A 13316-nucleotide genomic window follows, 5' to 3' on the forward strand; every position below is an offset into this window, starting at 1 on the left:
TGCCAAGGAGTCTAGTGGTTATCTATACGATAAAATCGGATAGTTTGGACCTAAATTGTGATGATCCAGGTGAGATGACGGAGACGCGTCTTGTCGAAGTTGTTTGGGATGAGTTTGATTCTGTGGCTCTCGAGGACGTGGACAGGCTACCCCCGAGGTTACATGCCACCACATGTTTACTGGACCCGTGTCCCTCCTGGCTAATGCTGGCCACTCAGGAGGTGACACGAGGCTGGCTCCGGGGAATTATAAATGCTTCATTGTTGGAGGGGGTTTTCCCCGCCGCCTTGAAAGAGGTGGTGGTGAGACCCCTCCTCAAGAAGCCTTCCCTGGACCCAGCTATTTTGGGAAATTATCGTCCACTCTCCAACCTTCGCTTTGTGGCGAAGGTTGTAGAGAGTGTGGTGGCATGGCAGCTTCCCCAGTACCTGGATGAAGCTGTCTATCTAGACCCGTTCCAGTCCGGCTTCCGGTCCAGATATAGTATGGAGACAGCTTTGGTCGCGTTGGTGGATGACCTCTGGAGGGCCAGGGATAGGGGTTGTTCCTCTGCCCTGGTCCTGTTAGATCTCTCAGCGGCTTTTGATACCATCGACCATGGTATCCTGCTGCACCGGTTGGAGAGTTTGGGAGTGGGAGGCACCGTTTATCGGTGGTTCTCCTCCTATCTCTCTGACCGGTTGCAGACGGTGTTGACAGGAGGGCAGAGATCGACCGCGAGGCGCCTTACTTGTGGGGTGCCTCAGGGGTCGATTCTCTCGCCTCTCCTGTTCAACATCTATATGAAGCCGTTGGGTGAGGTCATCAGTGGCTTTGGGGTGAGTTACCAGCTGTACGCTGACGATACGCAGCTGTACTTTTCCACCCTGGATCACCCCAACGAAGCTGTCAAAGTGCTATCCCGGTGCCTGGAAGCCGTACGGGTCTGGATGGGGAGAACCAGACTCAAGCGCAATCCCTCCAAGATGGAGTGGCTGTGGATGCCGGCACCCCGGTACAGTCAGCTGCAACCACAGCTGACTGTTGGGGGTGAGTCATTGGCCCCAACAGAAAGGGTGCGCAACTTGGGCGTTCTCCTGGATGGACGGCTGTCGTTTGAAGACCATTTGGCGGCCGTCTCCAGGAGAGCTTTTTACCAGGTCCGCCTGGTTCGCCAGTTGCGCCCCTTCCTTGACCGGGATGCCTTATGCATGGTCACTCACGCTCTCGTCACTTCTTGTCTGGATTATTGCAATGCTCTCTACATGGGGCTACCCCTGAAGTGCACTCGGAGGCTTCAGTTAGTTCAGAATGCAGCTGCACGGGTGATTGAGGGAGCCACACGTTGCTCCCGTGTAACACCACTCCTGCGCAGTCTGCACTGGCTACCTGTGGTCTTTCGGGTGCGCTTCAAGGTGTTGGTTACCACCTTTAAAGCGCTCCATGGCTTAGGGCCCGGGTAGTTATGGGACCGCCTGCTGTTACCTTATGCCGCCCACCGACCCGTACGCTCACACAGAGAGGGTCTTCTCAGGGTGCCGTCCGCCAAGCAATGTCGGCTGGCGGCCCCCAGGGGAAGGGCCTTCTCTGTTGGAGCACCTACCCTCTGGAACGAACTTCCCCCTGGTTTGCGTCAATTACCTGACCTTCGGACCTTTCGCCGTGAATTGAAAACGCACTTGTTTATCCAAGCGGGACTGGCTTAATTTTTAAACTTTTTGAATTTTAATAATTTTAATTGGGGTATTTTTATGAATTTTATGGGTCAAATTTGGCGGTTTTAAATTTTCGGCCATTTATAGAATATGTTATTTTAACTTTTGTCTTAATTTGTATATTGTACTGTTTTTATTCTGGCTGTACACTGCCCTGAGTCCTTCGGGAGAAGGGCGGTATAAAAATCTAAATAATAAATAAATAAAATAAATAAGGTCAAGCTCAAAAAATGCCAAATCGGAATGAAATCAGTTGAATTTTTGGGATATATATATAGATAAAGAAGGCATCCATCCAACAGAAAGCAAGGTACGAGTGATTAGGAAGGCTCCAAATCCAAAAAACAAAGTGGAGTTACAAGCATTTTTGGGACTCTTAAACTTCTATGCAGTTCTTTTGAAAGACAAGGCAACCATGGCTGAACCACTACACAGACTGTTAGTGAAAAACTCTGCATGGACTTGGGGCAGGATTAAGGCAGCGGCTTTTGAAGCTGTTAAGAAGCTGCTGTCTAGCGACAGTCTGCTAATCCAATATAATGGAACCTTGCCCCTAATATTGGTATGCGATGCTTCACCCTATGGAGTAGGGGCTGTCCTCAGCCACAAGTTACCGAATGGGACAGAAGCCCCAATTGCTTTCCCACACTTTATCGGGAGCAGAAAGGAACTATAGTCAATTAGATAGAGAAGCATTAGCAATAGTGTCGCGCGTGAAAAAAAATCACGAGTATTTGTTTGGGAGGTGGTTTGAAATCATCACGGACCATCACCCGTTGTTGGGTCTCTTGGCGGGTGACTGTCCAACACCAATTGCACTGTCTCCCAGACTGACCCATTGGACTATATTCCTGGCAGCATATTCTTACCATCTGACCCACCGACCAGGCAAAGACTTGGGACATGCGGACGCTTTAAGCAGGTGTCCCTTGCCAGACACGATTCAAGACCCGACCCCAGGAACGCCGATTTTATTAATTGACTCCTTGGACTCTGGCCCTGTCACTTCTGCCGAAGTGGCTAAGGCATCTTACAGAGACATTATTGTCCGCACTGTAATTGGCTGGGTGCAGAAGGGATGGCCCGTTGCACTGGGTGAAAAGTTTAAAGAATTTACAAAAAAGCGTTCGGAATTGTCTGTGCAAGGGGGTTGTTTATTATGGGGTGATAGAGTGGTTATTCCATTACGTTCTAAGAGACAATGTATTAGAATTGTTACATGTGGGACATCCCGGAATTGTTAGGATGAAAAGTTTAGCAAGGAGTTATGTGTGGTGGCCCCAGATGGACAAAGACTTTAGTGATTGGGTAGGAAAATGCCAGGCTTGCCAGGACTCGAGACCATTACCCCCTACAGCTCCAGTAAGGAAGTGGGAGAAGCCCCAGGGACCTTGGTCAAGGATCCACATAGATTTTGCGGGCCCTTTTCATGGGCAAACCTTCTTAATTGTTGTAGATGCCTACTCCAAGTGGTTGGAGATAATCTTAATGAAAACCACAACGGCAGAAGCTGTAATAAGAATTTTACGGCAACTGTTTGTGACACACGGGTTGCCAGACACTTTAGTGTCAGACAACGGGCCACAATTCATGGCCACTCAATTCGAGGGGTACTTGGCCGAAGTGGGCATCCGCCATGCCCTCTCGGCGCCCTTCCATCCAGCTAGCAATGGCCTTGCAGAATGTTTTGTGTGCAGTGCCAAGGAGGCACTGTCGAGAATTAGCCCAGGAGACGGGCAAGCCAAAATTGACACTTTCCTGGCTGTAAAACATGGGACACCTGCGTAGCCACTGGCCACAGCCCAGTGGAACTATTAATGGTTTAGGATGTTCCGATGCCCCTTAGATAGACTAAACACGACATACTCCCCTGATGGGTATCCAACAATGAGGGACAAAACAAGAGTATTTGCCAATGGTGTCCTTGTGTGGGCACGCAATTACATCGAGGGTCCCTTGTGGTTGGGGGGAACAATTCTAGGGATAACAGGTCCCAAATCATACCTAGTGGACATGGGGGATGGCAGGATCTGGAACGGCACATAGATCAGCTACGAAAAAGAATAAAAACCGATATTGAGACCAAACAACTATGCCCTGACTACCAAATGTTTACGCCAACAGCTAGCTCAAGCCCAAGGCGATCGGAGGACTTATCTGAAAATGACGAAGTCTAGCGACGCCACACAATTCCTCCAGAAGACAGCAGGGATGACTCTGCTAATAATCCAGGGCTGGAGGGCCAAAGGGAGGAGATGGGAGGAACAGATGGTCCTTCCGACCAGCTCGACTCCCCTCCAGGGAATGAATTGCATAGGTCAGAAAGAATTAGGAGACGCGCTGTCTACCTGCGTGATTACGTTTGTAAATAATATGTAAATAGTTGGCTAAGTGTTTTCTGGGAGGGGATGAGTGTAATGTATTTGAATTTCTGGAGGGAAATTTGGGCGGGAAAAATAATAGAATAGAATAGAATAGAATTTTTTATTGGCCAAGTGTGATTGGACACACAAGGAATTTGTCTTGGTGCATATGATCTCAGTGTACATAAAAGAAAAGATACATTCATCAAGGTACAACATTTACAACACAAATGATGGTCAATATATCAATATAAATTATAAGGATTGCCAGCAACAAAGTTACAGTCATACAGTCATAAGTGGAAAGAGATTGGTGATGGGAACGATGAGAAGATTAATAGTAGTGCAGATTTAGTAAATAGTTTAATAGTATTGAGGGAATTATTTGTTTAGCAGAGTGATGGTCTTCGGGAAAAAACTGTTCTTGTGTCTTGTTGTTCTGGTGTGCAGTGCTCTATAGCTGCTTTGAGGGTAGGAGTTGAAACAGTTTATGTCCTGGATGTGAGGGATCTGTAAATATTTTCACAGCCCTCTTCTTGATTCGTGCAGTATACAGGTCCTCAATGGAAGGCAGGTTCGTAGCAATTATTTTTTCTGCAGTTCTAATTATCCTCTGAAGTCTGTGTCTTTCTTGTTGGGTTGCAGAACCAAACCAGACAGTTATAGAAGTGCAAATGACAGACTCAATAATTCCTCTGTAGAACTAAATCAGCAGCTCCTTGGGCAGTTTGAGCTTACTGAGTTGACGCAGAAAGAACATTCTTTGTTGTCCTTTATTGATGATGTTTTTGATGTTAGCTGTCCATTTTAGATCTTGCGATATGATAGAACCTAGAAATTTAAAGGTTTCTACTGTTGATACTGTGTTGTCTAGTATTGTGAGAGGTGGAAGTATGGAAGGGTTTCTCCTAAAGTCTACCACCATTTCTATGGTTTTGAGCGTGTTCAGTTCCAGATTGTTTTGGTTGCACCACAAGGCTAGTCATTCGACCTCTCGTCTATATGCGGATTCGTCATTGTCTCGAATGAGACCAATCACTGTTGTGTCATCTGCGAACTTCAGTAGCTTGACAGATGGATCATTGGAGATGCAGTCATTGGTATACAGAGAGAAGAGAAGTCGGGAGAGCACACAGCCCTGGGGGGGGGTCCTGTGTTAATTGTACAGGTATTTGATGTGATCTTGCTTAGCATCACCTGCTGCTTCCTGTTTGTTAGGAAGCTTGTGATCCACTTACAAGTCTGTTCTGGTACCTGTATCTAGTTTAGCTTAGTTAGAAGAGTGTCTGGAATGATGGTATTGAATGCTGAACTAAAGTCTACAAAGAGGACCCTTGCATAGGTCTTTGGAGACTCAAGATGTTGTAGGATGTAGTGCAGAGCCATATTAACAGCATCATCTGTTGATCTATTTGCTCGGTATGTAAATTGCAAGAGGTCTAACAGCAGATCCGCGATGGTTTTCAAGTAGGAAAGCAATAGCCTTTCAAAGATTTTCATGACTATAGATGTTAAAGCAACTGGTCTGTAGTCATTGATGGTGGGCTTCTTCGGCACTGGGATGATGGTAGAACATTTGAAGCAAGAAGGAACATAGCACATCTCTAGTGATTTATTGAAAATATGGGTGAAGATGGGGGCCAATTGGTCAGCACAGACTTTTAAGCAAGAAGGAGTTATCTTGTCTGGGCCTGAAGCTTTTCCTGGCTTTTGTCTGTGAAATAGGTCCTGCACTTCCTTTTCTGAGATCACTAGGGGTTGTGAACCCAATGAAATGGGGTCAGTTGTTAGTGCAAAAAGCACGTTCCTGATTGGCTGGTGCCTCAGCCAAAAGACTATATAAAGAGAGCTGTTTGCCTGTTGCTTTTGCTGGGTTCTCATAATAAACTAAAGAGCTGTTGTCACCAGAGACTGTCTCCTGCCTCTTCATTGCCCAAACACAACATTCTGGTCTGCTCTGGATCGGTAAAGGTAAAGGTTCCCTCGCAAATGCATGCTAGTTATTTCTAACTTTAGGGGCAGTGCTCATCTCTGTTTCTAAGCTGAAGAGCCAACACTATCTGAAAACACATGTGGCCAGCATGACTAAAGGCCAAAGGCACACAGAGCGCTGTTACCTTCCCACCAAAGTGGTCCCTAATTTTCTACCTGCATTTTTTATGTGCTTTCAAACTGCTGGGTTGGCAGAAGCTGGGACAAGTAATGGGAGCTCACTCTGCTACGCGGCGTTAGGGATTCAAACTGCTTAACTGCCGACCTTCTGATCGATAAGCTAAGCGTCTTAGCCACTGAGCTACCTTGTCCCTTAGAATTTAAATTCTAGACATATATAAATATACCTACTGTGTTTGTAAATGTTTGTGCAATGGCATCTATCATCAGCCCAATGCTATTCAGTATCATGAAATAATAGAGATATTAATCATAATTGAAGCATGATTAACAAAACTGCTGTTAAATTTATATTATTGTTCTGCTGTCCACTTCTATCTATGTTTATAAAAGCAAAGCTTTTTATTCAATACAAAGTATTGAAGATCAGAATACAAAACTTTAAAGTACTAAATTCATAAAAAATACAGTATGAATAAATAAATAAAAAAAATGCTGTACTTAAGTAAGTGAATGACAATTTCATAGTACAATTAAGTAGTTCTTTCTGTTAACACAGGTTCTGACTGTGGGGCAAATTACTAATCATCTAGAACTTAGTAGAAGTGATCTCCTTCTCTTCATTTGTTTCATTTTGCAGTTACACGAAGGATAATGAAATAATTGAACCGTTATAACACATACCAATAATCAAAGAAGTACTGAACAGCCTTATCAGGCAATAAAATAACTTTTGACAATCCACAAAGGGCCACAAACAATCACAATGCTGATGTTGGAACTTTTGGTAGCATAAATGGGACTGTTTGTGCTTTGGCAAGGATGAACTTAACCAATAAGAATAAAAATGCCTTTGTTGACTAGCTCAGCCTTCTTAATTTTCCTTCGCTATATGGTTTTTTTGAATTTCTGTTATACCCCATAGTTCTATAAATCTATACCTCCCCCCCACCCCCGTGTAGCAACAGTTCTGTTGCAATTCCAAACACAAATTGCTAATTTGGAAGAGAGAATGCTCCAAAGAGAGCATTCTCCTTTGGAGAATTCTTAGAGAGACAGGAAAGCTATGAGTAAACATTTTCACTGAAAACATTCTACAAAAATAATCTTTATAATATTTTATAAATATTATATATGCATTAACATATATAAGAATTGCTTCTATTGCTTACTGTGCAAGTAATGGAAACCTTGCTATTAATTCCAATACAAACAGATTATAGCTTCTGCTAAATAGCATCAAAGGACAATGCAGCTGAATTTCTTAAAAAAGAAATTATACAGTTGAAGCAGACATCCCTTTAGGAATACTCTAAAACCGTACTCATTTGTTTGATACCATAGCAACATCGCACACAAGAAACAATCTTAGAATACAAAATTGAGAGCTTTCTGTATACAATAAGGAATCACTTGTCCAATGCTTTCATTGATTTCATTTGGTTTTGAAGTACAGCATTTCTTGCAAACCACTTCAAAGTAAATACATTCTCCCAAAATTTCTTTTAAGATACCAAAAAGAATTTAACATAACAAAACCACAGTCCTGGAAAACATAAAGAAAGCAATCATTTAGAGTCCTCAAAATTAGCAGAATATCACTTTCCCATAATAACAATAAATATGAATTTAAACCTTGAACTTTAAAATCCTGTGCAGCTGGAAGTCTGTCAGTCTCTAAGGAGCTGTCTTTTGAATAGGAACTTTGTTGATTCCTAGTTTAGATGAGCCCAATGAAGTTGATTTGTTTTTGTATAATGATTCATTACACAAATATGTAATTTCAATCATACTCTAATATGTCTATATCTTTTTTAAAGCCAATTATTTTGCCTCTTATTAATGGACAACAATTTTGGAACAACTCAAATTTCTGTGTTTCTTGTTATTTACATAACCTCACCAGGATTCACTGAAACTGGAAGTGAAAGAAGACAAATCTCTGCTTTATCAGATTACAAAAGGAAACAGTAAAATGTGTAATTGGTGAAATAATGAATTTATCCACACTTAAACTATGGAGTCTGTAGTGCCTGGTTTGCTTATATTTCAGATCAATTTGATTTTCATGGCTTTTTAGGAAATTCCTCAAATAACATGTTACACTAGTGCCTAGGATGGACCTCTGAATGGGCCTATCATTCTTATGAAGTCTGGATGATGGTCAACACCATCACAATGAGGAGTTGATCAGTCCATGACAAAGGACACATGGAATATTCCCTAATATCAGATTATATATGAACTGCTCTTACATAAATGCCAAGTCCAACATGATCTGAAGGAAACTAAAAATTGAAATGGTGATTATGAGGCTGATTTCCAAGTAGGAGAAGTTAAAGTAATCCAGAACTAGCAGCTTGGATGAATTTGTAACTGTCCATTCAGTGATACTAAATAGACATTCCCAATGTCTCCCTTAGAGTCAGCTCACATACACCCCTTTGCAGATCAGTGATCTTTCTAACATACAAGAACTGGAAGGGAAATGAGGAAGCTGCTTGGAACTGAGTGAAAATAATGCTGAAAAATGCCAGTCTATGGAGCTATGTTTCTGGTAAATGTGAAAGGGATATTTGATAAAGTGAAATGGGTCTGAATCCAAGCTGAGTTGCGCGATCATCAGAGGCTTTTTTTTTTTTACTTTTAAAAGCATTTTTTCGGCTGAAGAAAAAAATGCTTTTAAAAGTAAAAAAAAAAACTTCTAACGATCGTGCAGCTCAGCTGGGGCGGGGGTGGTGGTAGGGATTTTTTGCTACTGGTTCTCTGAACCACCCACCGACATCACTACCAGATCGGGCGATCCGGTTCGAACTGGGAGCATTTTACCCCTGGTCTGAATGAAAAAAGCTACATAATACTCAGTATCTTCCCTCTCCTTCATTTCCATCGATAATCTATCCATTTCTGAGTACTATCGAATATGGAATAGATGGTATTCCTGGCTGGAGAATAAGCATAAAACATAAGGGAGATTTTTGTCATGAGAATGAATTCTGAATAGAGATTAAGATAATGTAAATAAGAATGTTGGTTTATAGAGATACTTAGAAGTAGAATCTGTATATAGAAGTTAAATATGATAAGAGATAACCAATGTAGAAAAAGCTGTTATGAGTAATGTAATTTTGATGCATTTGCCTTTGTGTGTTTTATATTTTTTTGTTTTGTTTTTGTGTATTGTGGTGTTGTTGTTTTTTTGTATTGTGTATTTTTGGAAATTCAATAAATATTATTTTTTTAAAATAAAAAAGCTATATAAAATTATAGAAATGTTAATGAGAGAAAAGTACCATCTAAAATACCTACAGAGAAGGTAGTTTTAAAGTATATAGTTAATATAAGTCTAATGATGGAAAGAGTACTGTTATTGCTCCCCTATACAAAGGTAACAAGAAGGAATGCAAAAACTAGGTTGTCCCAAAGGTGTTCAAGAGGCAGATGCACTTCTGGTTTTTCTTTGAAGATGTTTCACTTCTCATCCAAGCCGCTTCAGGGCTCACTGGATAGTGGGGAATGGAAGAATTTATATTCCTTGCAAACAGTGGTTATTTGCATTCTTTTAGAGAGTCGTTGAGGTCACCTGGAGGTTTATCTGTGTCCTCAGGGTCACTTGAGTATTGTAAATGGGTGTTGGAGCCTTCTTGGAACTGTTGAAAGGATTGTGTTGTAGATTGGAGATAGATATCATATCCCTTCCCATCTGTTGAGAGGGCTGTTCCAATTTTGACATAGATGACCTCTTTAACCCCTCTTTCAAATCAGGTTGTTAAGTGTATCTGGGAAGGTGTTTAGCTTCCAAATGAAAGGTTATGAGATGAGAATGAGCAGCATTTAGATTTTGGCTAGATAGAAGGTACACAGACCAGATTTGAGCTCTTCAGGTAACTGGGAAAAGTATGACTGTGAAAAAGAATTTATCACATGCATGTAAGAGAGAAAGTTGATCATAAGTGAGCAGGTCTGAATTATGCTTTATTTTGTATAAATATGACTTGAAGGCTGGTTGCTAAATTCACTGATGGAAATTAAGAATGCCTGAAAATAAGTGGAATACTTAGCAAATAGTTCAACGTTAAGTGGCAAGTGAAACCAAGTTGGGTAGTACCATTTTCTACAATTCTGTATAATAGTGCTTACTCTGCATGATGGGTATAAAAATGGTACTAGAAAACCTCTTTTCCCTGTGGGACTCCTCCATTCATATGTATATGTAAACCTATCTGTATACGTAAGTATGGACACTGAAACAAGAAATATTTTCACAAGAATGTTTCAAACACATGCAGTTTTTGAGCTGGGTTTAACTCATTCAAATTTTTGTATTGGGGAAATAAGCTAAAGTTATATATCACAATAAAAAAAACTCTTGATAAGCATTTCCTGGCTTAGTGGTGTATGCGAAAATGAAAATCAAAATAATGAGTCATGTTCACTTTTGTGCATTTATTGTGTTCTCAGCAAAAGAACACCAAACTTGCACCTAAGCAAATAATAGGGCAAAGTTTTTTGTCCTTTCCTAGACAACTCCGGTACACAAATCAGAGAAATTAATACAAGTTAACTGTATAAGTGGCAGGATGAGTCCAGGTAAAGAGAGATCAAAACAGCCCTTGTCTTCTTTTGCTTGTCTCTCTTTTCCCACACCTTGGTTCATATTAGTTGTTATTGGAGGTGCCTGGGATTGTCCAGGGCATCCTGGTTTGATGACCTTTTTCAACCTGAGCCTTTCAGGTTTTGTTGCAGGACAGATAAAGATCAGATTATTATCTGATCTTCTTTCTCCATCAAGAGCTGCCAAACGACAGCTACCTTAATATTATCATTTGGCACAGCTATGTTAATATTATCATTAGACACAGTAAAAAAAAAAAGAAAACCATCCTAAAAATGTGCATACACCTACACACTTTTTTTTTTTGTTTCAGCACGCACTATAGTGCTCTTCTAAGACAACTTTGCAGAATATTCGGAGACTGCCTTTCTCCTGGAATAAAGCAAGGTCTCCAATTCTTTTTACACCTGAAATAATCGGATGATCCCCGAACTTCCCCTGAAGTCGGGCTCATCTCCCAATTTCCCAACCCGCCTGATTTCACCGGCCAGGGCAGGGCTGATGGCAACCCAAAACACCTGGGAGACACCAAGTCGGTGGCCACGGGGCACGTTTTCGCAACGTGCTCAGGTGCTCCAGCTGCCGCTGACGAGAGCGCAGCCCGGCCTTTTTCGTGCTCGGCGGCGCCTGGCGCTCAGGAAATCGCGTCAGCATCTGCCCTCCTTGTTGGGGCGGCGTGAAAGAGTCAGCCTGCCCGCTAGCTTGCCGGCAAGGTCTTGCTGGGCTGCAGCTGGCGTCGGAGACGCGTCGATGTAAGGGTGCGCGTTTGTCCGCGCTGCGACCGCTTATTTTCCCCAAAGGGTCGGAGATCGGAAGGTCAAGGGACAGAGGATCCGGCGCATCGGAAGTTTTTGGAGAGATTTCTGCTGGATATTTCGGAAGCAGATCTTAAAAGCCTTTCCCGAGATTGATCCTCTGCTGGTATCGTCGCTGGAAAAAAGAAGGTAATTGGGGTGGGTGGGAGGGTGGATGGGGGAATTGGGACCACTGTGATGATCGCGGGTCTACTGTAGAACTATGAAATGTTTTCCTATGAAATATTTTCCCGGGAATGATTTTAAGACCAAAAAAAAAAAAGATGTTGCAGACGGTCACCGTCCGTAACTAGCATTATTTTTACTGCTGCAATCTTGGCTGGCCAATACATAAATAAATCGAAAGATTAACGTGAGACAAAACCGTGTGCGCACCAATTACAATGGAAAGTATTTTAGGAACTAGTTTTTGAAAAAAGGAGTGCATAGCATACCGAACTTGGCTCTAGGCCCACGTTTGAATGAGATAGCAAGTGAAATGAACACAGAATGAAATCAATGCAGAGTAATCTGATTGACAACCTCTGTTTCCCCCTCCTTTCTTTTGCAAAATATTGTGAAGAGTGACTGAGAATGTAGAGAAACAGCATGGAATTACAAAAAGTATTTTTCAGCTTTATCCCTGAGCCCATGGACAATTAGAAGGCACTGCATGGAGGAAAGTTCCTACAAGATGGAAAGTGATTGTGCAGTTATTTGTATCTTGTTTTGTGTGGAGCAAGCTAGCATATGGAAACATTTTATAATTCTCTTAACAATGGCAATCTGGTTGATGAGTCTGGATTAAATTCAAAGTAGGTCCTGAATAAATACCCATTTTCCTTTTTTAAATAGGCTGCTTATTTTCCCCCTTTTCTTTCAGTCTTTCACTTGCATTCCATTGGTGTACTTAACTAACTATGTGTGAAAGTCCCTTCTGTCATTCAGCCAATTTGGCTTAGATTGCTAATGTTCCCTTGGTGATTAGTTTGAGAGAATTTTTTTGGGCAATAGCCTTCTGCTGTATAGGGACATCCAACATTTGATACTGGTGTTTAATACAGTACTTGATCTGTTATTAATAGAAGAAAGTTTAAAGTGACTATATACTTTCTGTATATACTTTCTGTATACTATACTGAAGGAGATGCCTTTTTTTTCTTCCAGTATTTTGTAAAAATTGAAGCTTTCGCAGTTTGCAGCCCAGTCTCATGTTCATATAATTGGAAGTAAATTAATTAATTCAGTGACATTTACTCCCAGGTAAATTTATCCAAAGATCCAGTCTTATAAGGCTAGGCTATTGCTTCTATGGAGTCTTTGTTCTAGTTTATCTTTCAGTACTTAGAGTGTTGAGGTATGAATGTATGTTATCAGATAAGCAATGAATATGCTGGCTGGATGATTTGGAAATTTTAATCCATGATATCTAAAGAGCATGGGATTGAATATGCTTAAATTGTAGAACTTCACATCCATGATAAAATTTCATTGCCAGAATACTTGGATAAATAATGAAAGCATTCAGTTACAAAATCTGGCAATAACATACACAAAAATGTTTAGGGTTTCTAGTGTAAGTACTGAAGTAATGCCATGGAGTTTTCCCATATTTGTTTCTATATTTGTTTCTTCTTCTATTTTCCTATATCCAGTTTCTGGAGCAGGTCCAAATAAGATTTTATTTAAGATTCAAGTTTACATTCTACAGCAGTTAGACTTGGTCAATTCACCATCA

The 13316-nt window shown here is 41.4% G+C and overlaps 1 protein-coding gene across 2 annotated transcripts in view; it reads left to right on the plus strand.

Annotated features, from left to right (window-relative positions):
• The first annotated feature begins 11468 nt into the window (after positions 1–11468).
• Positions 11469–13316, plus strand: part of GPAM (glycerol-3-phosphate acyltransferase, mitochondrial) — a 35353-nt gene continuing 33505 nt past the window's right edge. For both annotated transcript variants that reach the window (XM_058188426.1, XM_058188428.1), the window contains exon 1: positions 11469–11728. The gene's annotated coding sequence lies outside the window, so the exon portion shown is untranslated. The remainder of the gene's footprint in view (positions 11729–13316) is intronic.

This window comes from Ahaetulla prasina, chromosome 6 (genome assembly GCF_028640845.1).
Source record: "Ahaetulla prasina isolate Xishuangbanna chromosome 6, ASM2864084v1, whole genome shotgun sequence".
In the NCBI taxonomy this organism is placed as follows: domain Eukaryota; kingdom Metazoa; phylum Chordata; class Lepidosauria; order Squamata; family Colubridae; genus Ahaetulla; species Ahaetulla prasina.